Source organism: Camellia sinensis, chromosome 12 (assembly GCF_055761805.1).
Source record: "Camellia sinensis isolate YWXY chromosome 12, ASM5576180v1, whole genome shotgun sequence".
Lineage (NCBI taxonomy): Eukaryota > Viridiplantae > Streptophyta > Magnoliopsida > Ericales > Theaceae > Camellia > Camellia sinensis.
The window spans coordinates 2261876-2284379 of NC_138972.1; the positions used below are offsets into that span (position 1 = coordinate 2261876).

A 22504-nucleotide genomic window follows, 5' to 3' on the forward strand; every position below is an offset into this window, starting at 1 on the left:
GCATGCACCATGCCTCAAGGGTGCAAAGGAGTCACACCCGCCAGCAAAATGGGTCGCCGACAAAATAAAGTGCCGGCTGGCCAAATAAAGTGCCGACCGGCCATTGAGTTTAAGAAATCATGGCCGGTGGCACTCACAAACAGCCGGTGACGCTAGGGGAAGGCCGGTGGAATGTGGGGATGGCCAACAAGCCATTCCCCGCCCTTCAAGGCGAAAACACAAGTGTTTGGTGCCAAAGCCAAACACGGAACAGTCCGGTCGAGAGATCCTGAGGCGAGGCACGCAGCCAAGACTTCCGGGAACTCAAGATGAACACAAACATGGATAATCACCGAGTGTTCAAACGGTGACGTCCAAGTCTTGAGGACGGTAAAAAATGGGGTGTCTACAGATGTCTACATACTTTTAGTGTCAGTGTGTCTTGGACAAGGCAACCTATGATTTTGTTACTTGGGGCATGCAATAATATCAACCACTAAACTTGCATTCTATGTAATGGCGATCAATGCAGATCTCATAAATAATCTTCTACATGAAACATGTAGTTCTTATTTTTACTGAACCAGGTATAACATGTGCGGTTCTTCTATGTTTAGTTTTAATTTATACTTCAAGTGGACTTCTAGTTCCTACTTGAGCACAGTGATCTGTTTTCCTGCTATTTAATTGGGCCTCATATTTGGACATATTTGGACCAATTTTCAGACCACATATGTTTTGTTAGCAGAATGAATTCAGAAATTGTTGATTCATCGTCTCTGCATCCTGGTAAAGCCTCTGGTGATAAAGCTTCTGCTCTAGCTATCTCTGGGCAAGATAGTTCTGCAGATGGCTCATCTTCTAGGCTACCTACTTCTAGCATTTCATCTTGGGCCAAAAATATTAAACTTCCACAGCCAGGGCAAGAGGATTCACAGACTGGAAATGTTGTGAAGTCTACCTTTGCTCATCTTGCCAATAGTATGGGATTGCATTTACCTGCAAAAGCTTCTGGAAAAAGTGAGGGAGATGAAGGCACCTCAACAACTGCACAATCAAGTGTTTTAGAATCATTGACGAAAGGTTTTGTTGACTCCTCTCTTAGTGCAGTGAAAGCGGTTCAAGTTAAGGCACACCATATTGTCTCTTAAAACAAAAGGAGATATCGGGTAGCTTACTAATGACACGAGTGCTGAGATTATAAAATATTTTTTTTGAGCTTCAATTAAGATTTTTTATTAATAAAATTACTCTTCCTGTTTCATATATGCCCATGAACTGTTTAGGTATTCATCACCAGTCACCTTGTTCGAATAGTTGTCTGTAATCCGTGCTTAATATTTTGTGTTATTCACATGGGTAATTGTATCTTTATTTGTGTATATATGTATATATAATGATGGGAACTTGTCTTGGATCTTACTGTCGGCTTTACCTTGTTTTGATCTATAAACAAATTAGTTGATTGAAAAACTACTTCCAACTGAAATGTTACAAAAAAAAATATGTGATCCTTTAACCCAAAAGAACTATTATATTTTTTGAAATTGTATCTAATGAAGTAATTTCTCATGTCATTGTCAGTAATAATCTTGCTTTGCCAGCATATGACTGTCAAAATAAATTACCCTTTCAAGTGATGAAACAACTCTAGCATCCCGCATTCCACCATCTTGGTTGGCTAGATACTTGATAGGTAAATATGGAATTACCCCAACAGCTCTGCAAGCCCACACGATCTATCTTGAGCAAAATTAATCCTTACAATGGAACACTTGTTTAAATTGACCTCAAGACTGGACAACACTTTAAAAATTCTCAATACAGAATTAAAGTAAATGTAGCATTTACTCATCTTAAGCTACAGTACAATTTGTTATCTTTAACCAACAGTAAGCTAAGATTTTGACCTTAGTAAGCAAAGCTCTACAAGCATTTTAAAGATATTAGCTTTACAACAAGCCAATATTTTTGACATGATGGCCATTTAATATGCTTAGAAATAGATGTGATCTTTCATTGTTGTTGGCTTCATACATTACATTTTTGGGTATTAAGATGTCACAGATTGATTCTGTCCACAAATTTTATGGCATACTTCAAATTTTTCAATTTTGAAGATTTTAAGTTCTTTGTTTTTTTAATGATGTTTCGTCATTTTTGTGTAATCAAATAGCATTATAACATTAAAGTTAATCATTTCATGCATTTTCTCAACGGTCTATATTACTTCTTTGCTTAATATAACTCCTTTTCAATTAAGATGTCACTAATGAGATCCAACATGATAATGCCCGGGTTTTCAGGAAGGAGGATTTGATCTAGATATGACTTATATAACTGAGAATATAATTGCTATGGGATTTCCTGCTGGTGATATAAGCTCTGGATTTTTTGAATTTCTTGAGGTAAACAAACAATATGGCTCATGTTAGATTCAATCTTGTGGGACAGTTAATTTGGAAATACTCTTTGGATCCAATGGGACGCTCGAGATCCTCAGTTTGTAGCCTGAAAAAGAATGAACACTCCAGTCGGGGTGTCGGAATTACCACTCCGATGGATAAGTCAGTGTATGCTCTCTAGATTGCGTGTGTCTTAAGTTAAGCGTACTAATTCTCACATACCTCTTCTTGTTCGTCGTTCTTCTATTTATATACGCTCCCGGTCTTCTAGGTAGGGCCCGCTCTTGATCTGTCATGTACTTATTCACTCGGCCCCCCCATTATGCCGTATTCCAACTTTTAATCGGCCCCTGCTCGACTTATTCGGAATCTGAAACGTCAGGGGCGAGGCTGAATGCATACTATACACTGATAGGGAAAATATACACTGCCTATCAGCGTTTGCTTTTATTCGGCCACCACAATTGCCCCCCGAACACCCCACTAACTCTGTTTAGTCGGCGTGTTTGGTTTCGATATTGAAAAGTCAAAAATTCAGCAGTTAACCTCATTCCAAAGCGTGTCAGAACGCACATGTTTTCTAGTCATCATAACAAGTTCCCGCCTCTTCGTACACTTCCTCCATTTAATGTGGTTTAAAACTTTGTCTCTTCGAATGTATACTTTGAATACTCAAGATTTTTTTGTTCGCCTTCTAGTATAACTCCTCCACCTCGCGACCTCCGCAACTCTCTTTTGTCTCTCATTATCCCTTCCGCTCCGTGTAAGTTCTCTTCTCTTTCACTCTCAATACCATTTTCTCGTTTACTATTAGTTTTGCATAATCCTTAGGCCGGCTACAATGGCAAAAAATTTGAAAGCACTCCTTTTTTCGGATCGAATTTTCGGCTTCCGACGCCATTGTTCCATCCCCGATGACTTTCATCTGTCACTCGTGGAAACCATCACCACCAATATGCAGAGGACCGACAAGAGCACAATCATCTTTCCTCTCCTATCAATTGTTGAAGGCAACATCCGTTTTCCCCTTCATCCGTTTTTGAGAGTCGTCTTTCGACATTGGGGCCTAATCCCTTCCTAGCGTAACGTGAATTTTTTTCGCATCATAATGGGGATCATAGAGTTAAACCGTCGTCTTAAGATTAACTTAGGCATTCCTACGATTCGGCATTGCTATGTCTTAGCCAAGTCCACTGGCCGTCTAGGACACTATTTTCTTAGGGCCAAGGACACCGATCATCATTTAGTGACCATGCTTGCCAGCTCTAGCAAGCGTGTTGATGACGTGATGGTCGTTGTTCAAGGTAACTGGGAATTCGGCAAGGATGAAGATTGCCTAGATCCCGTGCCAAGGCAAAAAGGTGATCTAGGTGGCCATATAGCTCATTCTAGTTGCTTATATTTTTGCATGTGTATTCGGCTCTCCTTTCATGTACTAACCGTTTTGTTTGCGCAGGCAATGAGTTGAAGAAAGTGTTGGTTTCGGCCGACGACGCTACGCAACGTTTTCGGCAGCAGACCATATTCTAGTTCCAAGAGGCGAAGATCATCTTACAGCCCTCATCTTCCCCAGCTTTAAAAGTCTGAAGGAGATCGGTTTAGAAGCCTCTGATTCGGAACATGCAGAAGAACAAGTAGTCGATCAGATCGCTGAGGACCCGTACCAATCGGGAACCGAGGTAGACAAAGCCTTCAATTCGGCGTTTTAGGAGGCTGGGCTGAATTTTTTCGACCCTCCATCCACGATCGACAGAGGGGACGTCTTTGAGGACATTTTTACAAACTTAGGAGATCTTCCTAGCGCTTATCTAGAGGATATGGATGGGGAATCACTTTCGCAACTTGCGCGGAAGAAGAACGCTGTGAGGATGGCCGCCAGGCGGAGGCCGAGGCCGTCCAATTGGAAACTCCACCTGCCGCAATCGCTGAGTCTACACCGGCCATGGTCGCTGAGTCTACTCCTCTGGTTACTACCGAAGAGACGGCTCACCCTGAAATGGCCGAGATGGAGCAGGTGGGGCAGGCCAACGAAGGTGATCAAAGGGGCGAAAAGTGCCCCACCGATCGAGAGGCCGAGCATGAAAAGGACCAAAGCGATAAACGGCCCCGAGTTGAGGAGTTGGATTTGGTCCTTCCATTCACGTTTCAACCAAGGGTCAGAAATATGCCGATTTCCTCAGACTTCTCGGCTTTGAGGGACCCGGCTGTGGTCTTGAGCATGGCCTCCTCGATATCCCTGCCGGTCGACAGAGCCGTATTTCGAGTGGAGCCAAATCTAATGTTAATTGCTTTGGCCGCTCAGTCGGCCATATCGGTACGTTACTTGTGTTATCTGCAATCTTCCGTCTTCACGCATGCACGTTTGTAAATATTTTTCTAATTATTTGTCAGCTGTTTCTTTGTTTTATAGGCGGTGGGCAGGATAGCCGAGATGGGCCGCCGTCAACACGACGCCATAGAACAGATCGGCCTATTGAAAGCTGAAATTGAAAATGAACAGAACAAGATTGTGGCAGTCTCTCAAAGGGCTGATTATGAGGCAGCGCAAGCGGCGGTGGAACGCTCCAGAGCCAACTCGGAGGCCGAGCGAGCTAGAAATTTCGATCAATTAAGGCTTGCCATCGAGGAAAAGGCAAAGGCCGGCGAGGAGGCGCTTAAGTTAGCCCAAGAGGCAATCACAAAGCTGGAAGCCGACTTGGAGGAATCAAAGAAGGCAAGGGAAAAGGCTGACTCCAAGATTTCCAAAGCGTTCCAAGCTGGGCAAGAGGCCGCCTTGGAAAGCTATGCACATGAAGTGCTGAAGTTTGAGAATCAGGGTTTCAAACACGGCTGGGTCAAAACCCTCGCTGCTGCGAATATGACATTGGCACAACCGATTCCGTACGAGCAGGTGGACGTTGACCCGCTGGCGTCTGACCCTGAGGAATGATCAAGGCATATTTTCGTTTTTGGTAGGCATCTTAGATGCAATGTTTTTTGTTAGTAGATTTTCATCTTTTTTGGATGTCAACCGATTTTCATGTGTAAAATGTCTGCTGTTAGCGTCCAATTTATAAATGAAAATTTTCTATGCTCTCAAGTTATTGCTTATACTGTTTGTTATATGAGTACATAATTAAAAGAATCAACAGTTAGAACAAAATGTCAAGACTACGTGAGACGGCAAACTTATTAGCCGATTTTATTAATGAATTTGATTGATGAATTTCTATAAAAATGAATTCATGAGGTGCTGATAGATCAGTTCATAGGGCGACTGGGGTACATAAGCCGATTAGATTGATGAATCTGCCCTTACCCCAGCTGGTTCGTGAACTGGAAAGCTGAATAAAATGGACTCATGAATATTGTACTGATAAATCGTTTCATGGAACGGCTGGGGCACTTAAGCCAACTCGATTGACGAATCTGCCCTTGCCCCAGCTAGTTCATGAACTAGAACGCCGAATAACAGAGGTTCATGGGGCGGTTGGGGCAAATACTCCGATTAGATTGATGAATCTGCCCTTGCCCACTTGGTTCATGAACTGGAAAGCCGAACAAAATGGACTCATGAATATTGTACTGATAAATCATTTCATGGAGCGGCTGGGGCACTTAAGCCGACTCGATTGACGAATCTGCCCTTGCCCCAACTGGTTCATGAACTAGAACGCCGAATAACAGAGGTTCATGGGGCGGCTGGGGAAAATATGCCGATTAGATTAACGAATCTGCCCTTGCCCAGCTAGTTCATGAACTGGAAAGCCGAATAAAATGGACTCATGAATATTGTATTGATAAATCGATTCATGTAGGAGCTGGGACACTTAAGTCAACTTTATTGGTAAATTTGCCCTTGCCCCAACTAGTTCATGAACTAGAATGCCGAATAACAGATGTTCATGGGGCGGTTGGGGCACATGACTCAATCGGCGGCGGGCTATTAAGGTTTTAATATTAACGAGATCACCTTGGAGATGCTACCCCCGTAGGGAATAAATAGGGCGTGTACATCGTGCATGAAGATCCTATTTATATGCTCAGAGTTAGAAATTCAGTCCAGTTCGTTGAGGAAGGTTAAACAAGTGTGAATGTCAAATAGACTTTTCTTCTACAGTAGAGGAGAGGCGAGAACATTAGCTGAGCTGGAAGGAGATATGAATCAAAGTAGCGAACCTATGCGCACGGGAAGTAGGACTTCGAGGGATCGGGAGAGACGCCAATCTCCTCATCGTCGAAGTAGGTCACCCAGGAGGGACAAGCAGCCACGGGGCAGATCTCCTCAACCCCGTTCTGGAAGGGAATCCGATGCGGCACCATGCCCGTTGAGTTTTGCGATCATTGTGGAGAATAGACCAATGATAGAGGCGGATTCAATCGTTCGTGATCCAAATGTGGCAGTCGAGTTCGCTCAACAAATTTTTCCACCCGAAGTCCAGCAGTCGATGGTAGGTCGGTAGGATTTCGAAGTGTTTCGTGAAGGCGTTCATGGGGCGATGAAGGGGCTGTACACCCCTTATGAATCAGCATGCGTCTTTGTGCCGCTCGGCAGGATATAGAACAGAGAGATTAGCGCATTCAGAACTTAGAAGCTCGCGCGGAGAAGGCCGAGCGTGAACTAAGGAAAATCAAGTTTGCCGAGTCTCAATCGGCCAGCCATCCTAACTCGGTTGTGGAAGAGAGGGTGACCCAGAGGCTAATAAGTCATGCCATTGCCGATCGGAACACAGCTAGCATGTTTGCGATTGAGACTGCGAGGTCCACGGCCAATGAAAAAGGCTTTCATGATGGCCGAAAGGTCGGAATAGAGAAGACCAAGGAGAAACTCACCGAGGAAGTTTGCCGATGTGAAAATCGTGGATTTAAGCACAGTTGGATCAAGGCACTTCAGGAAGCTGAGGCTCTCCAGGCAGCAAGTGTGAATTCGGCGTCGCTGCTGTACCAGCAAGATGATTTCCCCTTTTTCGCTTTCGAAGTTGAGAAGAGTGATGATGAGGAAACAGCCGAATAAAGGCAGACCTTGTAATGATCATATGTAGATTAAGTGCGAATTATGTATTTATTTTCTAAATTAATAAGACGCTCTGTTTCAAATGTTAGAGTATTTCAACTTGTATTAATACACTTTGTGAAATCAATTGATTTAAGAACTAACTTCGTTTTGAATGCTTGCATGTGTTTAATTTGTTTATATGGTTTGCGCCAACTCAACTTAATTAAGCATTTCATTTTGAATGTTTGTATGCTTTAACTTGTATATACGGCTTTTGCCGAGTCAACTTAACGAAGCATTTCCTTTTGAATGTTTGTATGCTTTAAATTTCGTCATGAAGGGCACTCTGAATCCGAAGTCTTATTCAGCCCAAACGTGTTATGTACGAATAGGGCTCCGAGTTCGAAGGCTTTTTGTCTTGGCCAATCGTGATATCCGCGAAGGGCGTTCCGAATCTGGAGTTTTATTCGGCCCAAACGCGTCATGCACGAATGGGTCTCCAAGTTCGGAGACTTAGCTTTGCCAATGGGGATGTCCACGGAGGGAGCTCCCAATCCAGAGGCTTAATCGGCCCAAAAGTGTCATACACGAATGGGGCTCCGAATTCGGAGACTTAGCTTGGCCAATCGCGATATCCACGAAGGGAGCTCCAAATCCAGAGGCTTAATCAGCCCAAAAGTGTCATGCACCCATGGGGCTCCGAATCCGGAGACTTAGTTTGGCCAATCATGATATCCACGAAGGGCGCTCCGAACCCGGAGGCTTATTCGGCCCAAAAGTGTCATGCACGGATGGGGCCCTGAATTCGGAGACTTAGCTTGGCCAATCACGATATCTACGAATGGCGCTCCGAAACCGGAGGCTTAATCGGCCCAAAGGTGTCATGCACCCATGGGGCTCCGAATCCAAAGACTTAGTTTGGCCAATCGTGATATCCATGAAGGGCATTCCAATTTCAGAGGCTTAACCGGCCCAAAAGTGTCATGCATCCATGGGGCTCCGAATCTGGAGACTTAGTTTGGCCAATCGTGATATCCACGAAGGGCGCTCCGAACCCGAAGGCTTAATCGGCCCAAAAGTGTCATGCATGGATGGGGCTCCCAAAAGTATCATGCACCCATGGGGCTCCGAATCCGGTGACTTAGTTTGGCCAATCGTGATATCCACGAAAGGCGCTTCGAACTCGGAGGCTTAATCGGCCCAAAAGTGTCATGCACAAATGGGGCTCCGAATTCGGAGACGTAGCTTGGTCAATCGTGATATCCACGAAGGGCGCTTCGAATCCGAAGGTTTAATCGGCCCAAAGGTTTCATGCACCCATGGGGCTCCGAATCCAGAGACTTAGTTTGACCAATCGTGATATCCACGAAGGGCACTCCGAATCTGGAGGCTTAATCGGCCCAAAAGTGTAATGCACCCATGGGGCTCCAAATCCGGAGACTTGGTTTGGCCAATCGTGATATCCACGAAGGGCGCTCCGAACCTAAAGGCTTAATTGGCCCAAAAGTGTCATGCATGGATGGGGCTCCGAATTCGGAGACTTAGCTTGGCCAATCGCGATATCCACGAAGGGCGCTCCGAATCCGGAGGCTTAATCGGCCCAAAGGTGTCATGCACCCATGGGGCTCCGAATTCGGAGACTTAGTTTGGCCAATCATGATATCCACTAAGGCCGCTCCAAATCCGGAGGCTTAATCGGCCCAAAGGTGTCATGCACCAATGGGGCTCCGAATCCGGAGGCTTTTGAACTCAATTACACGATGAGAAAACGAGAAACTTTGCATTGCAAAAATGAAATATGTACATGGCGAACCATTCAGAACAAGTATCGTGCCCCACAAGTCGGGTCAATGATAGAATTTACATAAATGCGTGGAATTCCAAGGCCGTGGCAGACTTCTGCCAAACATGTCTTTGAGCTGATAAGCCCCCGTTCCCGCGATTGAGTCGATCTGGTAGGGGTCGTCCCAGTTAGTACCTAACTTTCCGTCAGCCGGCTTCCTGGCAGCTGGAAGCACTTTCTTTAGGACCAATTTGCCTGGTACATAACGGCGTAGCTGAACGCGTTGGTTATATGACTTAGCAAGCTGCTGCTGGTACCGTGCCATGGCAACAAGGGCACGGTCTCTTCGTTCTTCAATCAGAGTCAAATCCAAAGCCAGCATCATATCGTTTCGGCACATATCAAAAACTTTAGATTTCAAGGTTGGGAGGCTGATCTCCATGGGGATAATTGCTTGTGTTCCGAAGCACAAAGCAAACGGCATTTTCCCGGTGGACTGTCTCGGTGTTGTATGATGAGCCCATAATACACTCGGCAGTTCTTCAACCCATCGGCCTTTCGCCTTCTCCAGCCTCTTTTTGATGCCGTCTAAAATGGTTTTATTGGAGGCTTCAGCTTGGCCATTACTCTGTGGATAAGCCGAGGTGGAGAAGTAGGTCAAATACCATACTTGCTGCAAAGCTCCCGGTAGACTCCGTAATCAAACTGGGTGCCGTTGTCTAATATGAGTGCTCTGGGAATGTCGAACCGCGTTATGATATTTCTCCATACAAAACTCTTTATGTCGGTATCTCAGATGTGCGTTAGTACCTCCATTTCTACCTATTTCGTGAAATAATCAGTCGCAACGATCAAAAATAGCTTGTTACCCGGGGCACGAGGCAACGGTTCGACGATGTCAAGTCCCCATTGAGCGAATGGCCAAGGGCTGGTTATGGAGCTTAACTCTTCAGCAGGCAGGTGAATCAGAGGAGAGAACTTCTGGCATTGTTCGCACTTTTTCCCGTAACACTCGGTATCGGCTCTCATTGTCGGCTAGTAATACCCTTATGTCACAGCTCAATGAACCAAAGAGCGCCCGCCAGAATGTGCGCCACAACTGCCTTCATGTATTTTAGTCAGAAGCTCTTCGACTTTGTCCGGATGCACGCATTCCGGGTATGGACCAGAAAGGGATTTTTTATAAGGCTTTCCTTGCGGATCCAAGTAGTATCGCAGGGCTTTGTTTCGCAGCTTGTGCACTTCTTTCTTGTCCGCTGGGAGCTGTTCGGAAGACAGGAATATAGCAATGGGGTCCATCCAACTCGGTCCTGACTCTATGACATTGACATGGACTTCCTCCATAGGGCCAATGCTCGGCTCTGGGATGAAACCTACTTCGATGGTCCGTTTAATCTCTGAGTTAATGGCGGAGGCTAGGCAAGCCAGGGCATCTGCATGTGTGTTCTGATCACGTGTTATTTGATTCAATTCATGATGGACAAATTTTGCCAGCAAGGAGTTAGCCGTTTTCATGTAAGTCGCCATAGGGTCATTTTTGGCCGCGTACTCCCCCTTTAGCTGATTGATCACCAGTTTTGAATCGCAAAATACAAGCAAACGCCGAGCACCCAGAAGATGTGCATTTTGCAAACCGAGTGGAAGGGCTTTGTATTCGGCCTCGTTATTTGATGCTTCGAAGCCAAGTTTGATAGCCTGCTCAATTATTACGCCGTCGCGAGCCATGATTACTACTCCAGCTCCACTGCCCCGTTGATTGGATGATCCATCAACAGCCAAATGTCCCTAACATAAATTCTCCAGTTCGGCTTAGGTCGAATTTCATCAGACTTGAAGTCAGCATGACCCCCAGTGAATTCGGCCACAAAGTCGGCAAGCACCTGTCCCTTGATTGAGGTTCTAGGTAGAAACTGAATATTGTACTGGCCGAGTTCAAGAGCCCACTTTGAAACGTGCCCTGATGCTTCTGCACTACGGAGTACCGACCGGAGGGGGTGGTCCATTAGTACCCTGATGGTATGCCCCTGAAAGTAATGCATCAGCTTTCTTGCTTCCATGATAAGGGCCAGAATGAGTTTTTCCAACAAAAGGTAGCGTGTTTCGGCGTCAACCATTGCCTTGCTCACATAATACACTGGTCGTTGCTCCCCCAGCTTTTCCTTTATCAGTATGGCACTGACAGCCCGGTCGGAAACTGCCAGATACAAAATGAGCGGGTCACCTGCCGAAGGTGTTGTCAAGAGTGGAACTGATCGGAGGTACGTCTTGAGGCCGTTGAAAGAGGCTTCACACTCGGTGGTCCATTCAAAAGCCTTTCCCTGCCGTAGTGTATGAAAGAATTGTCGGCAGCGATCTGTGGACCAACTGATGAACCTATTGAGTGCGGTGGCCATCCCCATCAACTTTTGAACCTCTTTCACTGAACGAGGGAAGCCGAGCTCCAAGATTGTTGTGATTTGCCTCAGGTTGGCTTCGATTCCTTGGTGGTTGACAATGTAACCCAAGAATTTGCCAGAGTCGATCCCAAACTCACATTTGGAAGCGTTCAGCTTCATTTTGTATTTGTGTAAAATGTCGAATGTTTCTTCCAGATCGGCTAGATGAGTTTTCTCTTCTTTGGACTTGACCACCATATTGTCAATGTACACTTCCATAGTGTGGCCGAGTTGCTCCTTGAACATGGTAGTGACTAGTCTTTGGTAAGTTGCCCCTGCATTCTTCAGCCCAAAAGGCATAACCTTATAACAATAGGTTCCTCTTGGGGTGAGGAATGCAGTTTTGTCTTGGCCCTCCGGATGCATGGCAATTTAATGGTAGCCTCTGTAAGCATCGAAGAAGCTCATACACTGATGGCATGCCGTCACATCTACAAGTTGGTCTATTTTGGGGAGAGGAAAACAATCATTGGGGCAGGCTTTGTTTAGGTCCATGAAATCAACGCAGACTCGCCAAGTCCCATTTTTCTTCTTCACTACCACAGTATTCGAGAGCCATGTAGGGTAGGTCACTTCCCTGATTGCCCCGGCGTCAAGCAACCGGTCAACCTCTTCAACAACGGCGGTAGTGTGCTCTGTGGCTGACCGCCGGATTTTTTGAATAATCGGCTTGCATTTAGGGTCAACATTTAAACGGTGCTATGAAATAGACGGATCTACACCCGGTATATCATATGGAGTCCACGCAAATACATCAAGGTTGCCAAGCAGGAAGGAAATTAGCTGTTGTCTGTCGGCTTGATTCTGGGAGGCGCCGACCAAGAAGAACCTGTCTGGGTTTCCGTCCAATTCAACTCGATCTAGGGCTTCCGTGGCCTTTTCACTTGGGAGCCACCCAACATCGTCGAGGCTTTCCTGATCCGGCACCTTAATAGAATTCACTTGCAACTCCTTTGGCGTCTTTCCAACAAGGAGATAACATGCCTGTACCGATTTTTGGGAGCCACGGATTTGCTCAATGCCGCGTTCTGTCGGGAAGCGTAACAGCTGATGATAGGTGCTTCGCACGGCCTGCATAGTATGCAACCAAGTTCACCCCATGATGAGATTATACGACGATGGCAGCTTGACGACCAAGAATTCCACATCCACTGTTCGGGAGCCCGCTCGAACGGGTAATGTGATTTTTCCCAACGGGTATTCTGGATTGGCATTGAAGCCGAATAGTGGATAAGGAGCCGGAGAAAGATCCGATTCGAAGAAGCCGAGTTTGGTGAATGTCTTGTAATACATAACTTCTGATGTGCTCCCCGGATCAATGAGTTCACACTCAACGGTGAATCAGTTTATGTGTAACTCGATTACCAAGGGATCGATGTGGGGAAGTGTCACTCTGGCCAAATCTGAATCATCGAAAGCAATGCTCCCAGCTTCATGGGGCCGTTTAGCTGAGTGAATTGATTTAAGGGTCGGGATTCGACTGAATCGTATGTACCACGGATGACATTGGCAGGCTGTATATCATGTGGATCACGCCGAGTGGAGGTGAATCCTGTCTTAAGGCTATTGCTTTGGTTGAGTTGCCTTTTCGGACGTACTGTTGTAGCCAACCATCTTGTACCAATTCCTCCAAGTGATCCTTCAATGCATAACAACTCTCAGTATCATGGCCATGAGCCTTGTGATACTTGCACAGCCTATCCCGTATTCTCGTGTCGGGAGGTCCCACCATTTTGGACGGCCATTTGAAGAATGGAAGGTGTTGGACTTTGGACATAACCGCGCTGATTGGCTCTGACAACTCCGTATGTTTCTTGTCTGCGCGCCTTGTGCGCCTGCTATCGACTTGCAGTTGTTCATTTGCTCGGTGGGAGCATTGGTCACTTGATCAGCGAGAATCCCGTCTCTTGTCTCGTTTAGCCCGATGCTGTGGTTCAGGGCTCTATGGTGGTACAGAATTTAACGGCTGAGCAATTTCAGAAGGGGCCGTCTTGTTGGCCATGTTTCCGGCTTTAACCCGTAAGGCGTCATCTTCCACTTTGTAGTATTCCTCAACCTTCTTCATCAACGACCAGGCTGTTTTGGGGGGTCTTCTAGTCAAGGAACTGCGGAGAGCACTATCAGGATGCAAACCCATTTTAAAGGCAGTAATGGCCATGGAGTCATTGCAAGCATCATCGACAAGATTAAAGCATTCCCAATAGCGCGCCGAATACGCTCGTAAAGTTTCTCCCAGCTGGATCTGCATAGCCCAGAGAGAGTCAGCTTGCTTCAGTGGACCTCGTTGGTGATAAATCTTGCCCGAAAGGATTTCTGTAGTTGATGGAAACTCTTAATCGACGCCAGCTCCAATTTATAATACCATCTGACGGCCAATGGCCCCAAATTGCTCGGAAATATTCTGCACATGAGAGCCTCGTCGTCTGCATGCAGCGTCATGGCTTGCTTATAATGACGGATATGATCAATGGGGTCTGATTTCCAGTCGTACAAGTTGAATGACGGGGCTTTGAACTTCTTGGGCAGTACTGCCTTTGCGATCCGACGCACAAAGGGATCGTACTGGTCCTCTTCGTCTGAACCATTTTGTCTTCGCTTATGCCTTATACGTGGACTCTCTTCAGAGGAACTGGTAGTTTCGGGTCGTCCCTTCTTCTTGGGCTCCGAGGATAATGAGTCGGAGTTGCTATCAGTGTCATGTTGTCAGGCTCGAGGTCGTCGACCACCTGCCCTCAGAGGTCATTCCAGATCTTGGTGTACAGCTTGTTTGGACTTCGCCACTTCTAAGGCCAAATCCTGACGGAGACGTTTGTTCTCAGCGATCATGTTCTCGAACCTCTGTTCATTTTGCTTTGCTTGTTCCATGATCGTTTGTATTGTCTCATGCGCTGAAGTCGAGGGTGAGTCGAAGTTCAAGGTGCGTCTTGCGACGATAGTCTCTGATCCAAGAATGTTTGTTGGAGTGAGGTTGTCTCTCTGTGTGGTCTCGTCAGTGACTGTCGGAGGGTCTTCTGTTATGCCTGCCATGAACGTATTTGAGTATTCCCACAAACAGCGCCAATTGTGGGGAAGGTAATTTGGAAATTCTCTTTGGATCCAATGGGACGCTCGAGATCCTAAGCTTGTAGCCTGAAAAAGAATGAACACTCCGGTCGGGGTGCCAGAATTAGCACTCCAACAGATAAGTCAGTGTATGCTCTCTAGATTGCGTGTGTCTTAAGTTAAGCGTACTAATTCTCACATACCTCTTCTTGTTCGTCGTTCTTCTATTTATATACGCTCCTGGTCTTCTAGGTAGGGCCCGCTCTTGATCTGTCATGTACTTATTCACTCGACCCCCCCATTATGCCGTATTCCAACTTTTAATCGGCCCCCTGCTCGACTTATTCGGCATCTGAAACATCAGGGGCGGGGCCGTATGCATACTATACACTGATTGGGAAAATATACACTGCTTATCTGCGTCTGCTTTTATTCGGCTACCACAAATCTGATTATTGACAAGTATATAAATTTATATTAATACTGTCTTAGAAATTTGATGCGGGGTTTCTATTGCAATCACATGGAAGAAGTGATCAAGTTTTTTGAAACTCATCATAAGGTAAACATCTAAATTTGAATTCGAAAGTAGTACATTTTGACATTATTTGACTTTGGGTTAGGATTCTTGTGACAATTATAGAAGGGCTGTTTGTGACCAAGGGTGTTCCTCAAGTTCATAATATTGTTATGGATATGGTCCTGAATTTCTTGGATGGAGCTGTGGTTTTATTGCATTTGGTATTTTTGATCTTTCTACTTCCTCAGCCTGCTGCTACATGATGTCAAGGTCAATACGTCTTTCTATCTTCAGTGGAAAATGCCATTCGAATGAATGCGCTTTTTGATGTTTGTGGGCTCGTTTTCACTGCATATATCATTTGTTATTTACTCGGAATTCCTGATATCTGCAATTAACCTTTTATATGTAGGGAAAATACAAAGTATACAATCTTTGTTCGGAGAGATTGTATGATGCTTCATTATTTGAAGGGAAGGTGCGATTTTCACCATCATTTGTCTTTTGAGCATTTTCACTGTATTCAAAACTAATTGTAGCCTTAACTAAATATCAATAGTGGTTAATCCTAGAGCTCCAAATTTTAGCTTTTTAGCATGCCCATTGTGTTGAATAACAATGCTTAGTTGCTTCATTTTTTTTATTCATTATCAATAAGCTGGTCTCATTGCTCCTAATCAGACCAAGTTCTGAATTGTCTTGAATACTGATCTGATTATGTTGCAGCTTGTTATCTCGTGCAGTGCACATTAAATTTCTTTTGGAAGCATTTGTATCAAGTTTTCCAGTTCCATAAGAAGTGTTTGATTCCCTTCTTATATATATATATATATATATATATGTTTATGAAATTGAAGATTTTTGCATATTATTGGAAACTAGATCCTCATATTGGTGCATAATTGCCCCCCGATTGAACTCATAACTCTGTTTTGTCAAAGTGCTTACACATGGTTAAAGAAGGACATTCTGAATGTTGTAGTTGTTCATTGTAAAGTCGGTATGGCAAGGACAGGATTAATGATCTCTAGCCTCCTCCTCTTTCTTAAGGTGAGATTTAGAAGTCAAAAGCATGAAGTGTTGTTCTTTGTGTTTAGATGGAAAATTGTTATTCGTAGTGGTTCTATGTGTCACCATTTTTATAACATTGTTATTACCCTGTTTTGATTCCTTCTACAGTTCTTCCCAATAGCTGAGGAGTGCATTGAGTACTATAACCAGAAACGATGCCTAGATGGAAAGAGTCTAATTCTTCCAAGCCAAATTGTTAGTCAACTACTTTGATCGAATCTTGTAATTACATTACATTTCTTTAATTACTTCTCATATTTTTTTATTTTTCCAGAGAAATGTAAAGTACTTTGAGCGCCTTTTAACGTACTTCAATGGTGTAAATCAACCTGGACGTAGGTACTCTTCTAATAATCTTTCCCTAAATATGTCATTTTGATCTTTGAGAATGTACTAAAGTTACTCTTCGTAGGTGAATGCTTAGGGGATTTCGGCTCGTCAACTGCCCATACTGGATTAGGCCTTCCATCACTATAACTGGTCATAACGGTAATCCATGACACCCCTTCCTACTCATTCTTTTCTTCCCAAGTGCCATTGACATTTGAATCTAAAGAAATAATTAGTCTTACATTTATTTTATAGGTTCATTATCAGTTGGCAAATTTCACTTTGGGTGCCTTTGTGTTGCTTTGGCTACAATCCAACAAGTTGTCATAATTTATTTCGCAATTGTTGTTTACATATTTGTTTTCAAGAGCTTTTTACTACTGTTTTTTGCTCTTGTCTTTCCCTAAGCACTTGATTTGTACGTAGTTATGTTCAAGCATGGGGGTGACATGGTAGATCAATATATGGAGACGAAAGAGAGTTCAGTTATTTATTATTTATTTAATAAATAAATAAAGAACTGGAATTATTTTTTATTCAACTTGGAGTCCACACTAGGATTTAGGGAGAGATATTTTAGGCTAATGAATTAGAGACAGCTTTGAAACTAATGCACTTTTTTTGTTGGCTATGTCCTGAAAGGCTGAGTTTGACTATTTATTGGGGAACTTTTTGAAGCCTAGACCGTTTTATGTACCTACGCTTTGCCATCATTTTCATGAAAAAAATTTCATGATCCCTAACTTTTCTCTTATTTTATATGTCACTTTTTCAAAGTTGTCTTGTGAATGCATGATTTGTTGTTGTTAAGCCTGAAGGTGAGATGAGATTTATCTTTGAAATAAGAGTTTCATTGGCTTAAAATCCGAGTTTAGTTGTCATTCTAGTTTTGATGTGTTTGTTTGTTTGTTTTTCTTTTTGGATTTTTACTAAAAATAAACTAAAAATAAACTAAAAGTCTACTTAAGAAATTTGAACTCTGATGTCACTGTTAAAAAGGCTATTCACAATATGCCATTTTTACTATTTCACTTCTTTTTCTTCTTCTTCTTTTCCTATGTGGCTATCTCATACATGCACATTTTCACTACTATACAGGAATTCTATTCTCAACGAAAAAACATCCAAAAACGAAGGATCTAATGGTAAATATTCTTTCAATTCCATTTTTTTTTCATAGTGAGTGAATTTTTGGATTCATTTGTTAATATCTTTGTAGTAATGTATCATTTTGTTTGCTCATGTGTCCCAACTTATTCATATGTTTCATTTTTGCAGCCGGAAGATTTTTGGATCCGTGCACCAAAAAAAAGGGATTGTGGTCTTTGCTCTACCAAGGGAACCTGGTCTGACAGAGTTGAGTGGGGATTTCAAGCTCCATTTTCATGACTGTCACGGAGATTTTACTGGTCTCTAGACCTTCTTTCTTCTTTTGTTTCCGTTACTTGCATTCTTAACCATAAATAGCATATAATTTCGATCCAGATATGCCTAGAATGCCAAGGAAAGATAAATCTTTAGGTTCATTTATCAACTTTGTCCACCAATGAATGAGCATGCAGATTTTCCCTAGTCATTTCAAGTGTCACTATGAATATCGCTCTCTTTGTTAGAAGAAATTAATATGCAAACCATTAGGTTCTCCAAGGCCTCAATTTCTACTAGGAATGTAGATTTTACATTTCATTCATTCATTTTTTCTTTTTAATTTTTATTCTTTCAGTTGGTTGAATACAACAATGATGGAAAATAGAATTGTGATATACGATTTGGATCTTGATGGGTTTGACAAGGTAAATAGTGCACCCTTCATGTTGTGACACTTTCAGTTCATGATCCATTATGATATTTTCCACAACATATCTGTGAAGTTTTTTCTTCTTTATATGTATTGTTAAAATGTGAGAGAAGTAGACGTATTAACATTAGATCTTTTCTCCCTCTTGTCACTTGCATTTTAGCTTTTATTCACTCAGATCCGAGGTTCACTGATTGTGTTTTGCAAACGAAAATTCCTTCCCCGGGATTCCAGCTTGAAATCGTAATGATAGACTACGACAGTTCTATTCCAATAAAGAAAAAAGCTGAATAGCCGAGCAAAGGATCTGACGGAAGAGTGGGAAATTCTCCTTCGTCAAGTGATGGAGTGGCCACTACTCCCGATCAAAGTAATGTTTCTGAAAACCAAGACATTGATGATGATGTATTCTCTGACAGTGATGGAGAGGAAACCGTGTCTTCAAAGAGTAGTCAAGCTCGAGCAGACTCTGGAGCTGGACCTCCTGCACATCTTGAATCTGGCCCAAGAGTGGATCATCAAATGACAGCTCTGTCACTCAGCAAGGAGTCCAGGCAGAGTAATGTGACCAATGAAGCAAAAATTGATGGGGCTGGAAGATTGGAGTCGGGAAGGATGAGTGACGACATCAAAGCAATTGCAGCTGATGCTTCTGTTTTTACTTTTGGAGATGATGAAGATTTTGGAAGAGTGAAGTACCATTGAGATTCATCTGGTGAGTACATTTGTGTTCCAAACTCTCGTAGTTGAACAATTGGGAAACAATTTTTCACTTTTGTTTCTTTTTTCTTCCTGCTTTAGGTGGGAAAGTATTTTCATTGAATCTATTGAATTCGTTTATATTTTTTGGTCACATTGACTCTCTCCTTTGCAAGTTAGCATAGATCATAACAGTTTGACCCTACACCCAACTATTTCACTGTATTAAAAATTTGTTCTGAAAGTTCTGTAGTGAAAACTCAGAGGCTTCTGCTGCTTGTACTACTATGTTAGCTCGATTAAGATGAAAAAAAAAATAAATAAAAATAAAAAAATCTAAATTTGTTTTGTAGGAAAATGAAATTTGCAAGAAAATTAATTTTCTCATACAACTCATAATAACATAAGAACTGAAAAAACACTGATGTCATTACCGTTCAATCTTGCTGGAAGGATAAGATCAACACAAAATGATGAATGACACAAATTAAGGTCTCCAAATATTTATCCACTGGACTTATCGCATAACCATTTGTTAAAACACGAGCAGAACGATGGGCAATTAACCATGACTTGAACAAGCTGCCAGAAAATTCTAGAAGTTTCCATAATCATCAAAATAATTAAACAGTACATCCTAACACTAGGACTATCAGTTCATACTGCTATTCTATACTAGACGGAATCCCCATAGTTCAAACAAATAGAGAGTTCACCAAAAATAAAAAATAAAAAAATATGAAATAGTTAATGGCATGCTTCTTGGCACGGAGTGTTAGTAGCAAAGACCCTTTGGTTCCATCAGCACCAAAAATTCCAAACACAAGCAGTAAAGTCGTACCCAAAATGATGCCATGCCACCAATGCAAGCACATCCAACCACAACCACTACATTTTATCCCTCCGAATCTCATTTAAAATTCAGCAGCAGAGTCATAATCACCATCCCTGGGTTACTCTCCCGCCAAACTCACCTGCCAACCGCCAAAAATGCCAACAATTAAAAGGCACTCTTTTAAGCATCCAACACTGTAGAGAAAAGTCCTTGTTTCCTTGTAAGAGCAACTATGATCTTGTTCAAGTCAGAGATTTCCTCATCCCTCTGTCTCAGTTCTTACTTCAGTCTTTCAATCTCCTTCAAGTGACCATCACAAAGGTTTGACCCTGCCTTAGTCTGCTCTCCAGCTTCCTAACATGACTTCAACTTCTTGGACTCGCCTGTGGTGGTCTCCTCAACTTGGAATGATCTTTTCCTCGATGAAACTTGGCCAAGAACATCCCCACTTGTCATTTTACGAACACAAAAGCTATCAATCGATCCAGAATCATATTGGAATGAAACACATTTATGTGGTAGTCCATACGAGTCCTAACACAAGGCATCAACAAAATTCAAAATTTAATTCCTATGCATGAGATAGTTTATCAATAAAAACCACAAGAAAATGTTGTATAGAGATGGCACTAATGAATTACAGGCCAAAGGCACTAGTTACAGGAGTATTAGGTTTTCACACCTAAACAAAGAAGAATACGTTTGTGTTAGAGATGAGATGAAGTTTTAACGCTAAACTAGCAAAGCTATGTGACATCAGGGTTAGCTTCAGTTGTTGCTTTCAAGGGAAAGTAAGGATATACATATAGCTACGTACACGGGCCACCTTTTCCAGATAGTAGAAGTTGTGCAAGATATAGAGAAATTCTCATCCGGGAAATACCTTTTCTCGGTATCCATCGACATTTTCAAATGCTTGATCTGCCTCTTCTTGATTCTTAAAATTGGCAAAGGCAAAATACTTCTTTCCTCTAGCCTTTTTGTTGGGCTGCCACCAAATCATTCACCACGTCAGCCTTTCAATAATGAACAGGGAAAAAAAGAGCCTACAATATACTTAAATTTTAATATTAAGAGAGAGAGAGAGAGAGAGAGAGAGAGAGAGAGAGTGTGTGTGTGTGTGTCATTGTGTTGCATACATTACCTTATGCTGTCATAAGTTCATAACATCATTAAAAGCACTTAATTGGATGTTTATCCAAAAACAAAATCGACCTTTCCCTTCAAGCTCAATATTCACATTTTGCATAAGCAATTACCTTATGACACGTTTCATGATGTATCGAACAAATATTATTGTTCGTCTAAGTTAAGTTATGGTCAGTGCAAAAGTTGCTGGCCCACCATCTATTTTTTCAAATATTTGTAGGATATGGGCCACCCTTCGAGCAAGAAAGATCTCATCCTTGAGAATTATTCTTACATTGTCAATTTCTTGTCAGTTCACATAATGATGCCGCAAAAAAATTAAATTAAATTAAGAGCTTTTAACAACTGTATGCTCAAGTGTGATTCGGTCTCTCAAAAGATCAATTTGAGCAAATTGTCCCTGGAAAATGTTCAAGGTGCAATTGACCCCCTAAATGATTAATTGAAGCAAATTGCCACTAAATTTAAATCAACTGTAGTAATGTCCCCCTAACTAAGGGAAGTTTTAGAGGGCCAAATGTAGTTTTAAACATTTTCAAAGAACAAATTGTTCAAATAAATATTTTGGGGGGGCAACTACACTTTTGAGCATCTTTTTAGGGGCAAACTATCAAAGCCCCTAAACATTAAATGAAAATCTTTAAGTAGTTCAATGTAGCTGTTTGGTACAGCTTAAAACAGGTAACTTTTAGCTTAAATTATTCTTGCATGTTTGCTCCAATTTATACATGGAACTTCTACTTAAATCAGCTTATGCAGAAAGGTAAATAAGAAGAATCTCTCAAGTTACCCAAGTGCTAATTCCGCTTCTCGATTATGAGGAAAGGTTGATTCACCTAGCCAACACAACCTTAGTATAGACCCAATGCTATCATTGTGCAGTTCATTGCAATGAAAATCTCGCAAAAGGTCAACAATATTTCCCAGTCAACAGATATCCTAATCCCAGGATCAATTTCTAATGCATAGTACTGAGGTCTTTGCAGGAACATAAACAATAGTCCCAACATATGGGCAAGGTAACATGCATGGAATACGTATTACCGGGTTCCACTAATCAAGCTCATCCAAACAATAAATTAAAACAACGGTTATAGATATTCTGACCCTGATCTCAATTGTAAAGTCTCCAGGAATAATTTTATGTAATTCTTCACCGGGCACATTGACTGGTATCCTATGGAGAAGTAGCTTTGTCTTTTTGATCTCAGGCACCTACAAGGTCAAAGATGCAATGAATTGACATTCTTATATTCGTTTGGAAGCAAGCAGGACTTAAATTTCGAAACTCACACCCTCACGAACCAGCGGTACAGCATTGTCAAATCCAGACTCTATCTTGGCCAGAACTAGTTTCATTGCAGCAGTTGCATCATCTAGACAATTGTGGGGAGCACCCTTCTTCCTGACTTCATATCCCAACAGAACAATTCAACTATGCATACTGATCTACATTTTTTTTTATCAGCAAAAAAGAAACTTT

At 42.5% G+C, this 22504-nt stretch overlaps 1 long non-coding RNA gene and 1 pseudogene across 2 annotated transcripts; one reads left to right on the plus strand and one right to left on the minus strand.

Moving 5' to 3' along the window:
• The first annotated feature begins 728 nt into the window (after positions 1-728).
• LOC145789324 (phosphatidylinositol 3,4,5-trisphosphate 3-phosphatase and protein-tyrosine-phosphatase PTEN2A-like) lies at positions 729-19339 on the plus strand (annotated as a pseudogene). The gene is made up of 12 exons (XR_014345985.1): positions 729-1148; positions 2286-2386; positions 15124-15181; positions 15552-15617; positions 16022-16189; positions 16319-16405; positions 16485-16549; positions 16623-16699; positions 17639-17685; positions 17819-17944; positions 18258-18331; positions 18544-19339. The product of XR_014345985.1 is annotated as a phosphatidylinositol 3,4,5-trisphosphate 3-phosphatase and protein-tyrosine-phosphatase PTEN2A-like (transcript).
• A 1417-nt stretch (positions 19340-20756) lies between these two features.
• LOC145804383 (uncharacterized) lies at positions 20757-22236 on the minus strand. The gene is made up of 2 exons (XR_014345988.1): positions 22129-22236; positions 20757-20860 (listed from the first exon to the last, which is right to left on the minus strand). It is a non-coding gene; the product is annotated as an uncharacterized LOC145804383 (long non-coding RNA).
• Positions 22237-22504: the final 268 nt, after the last annotated feature.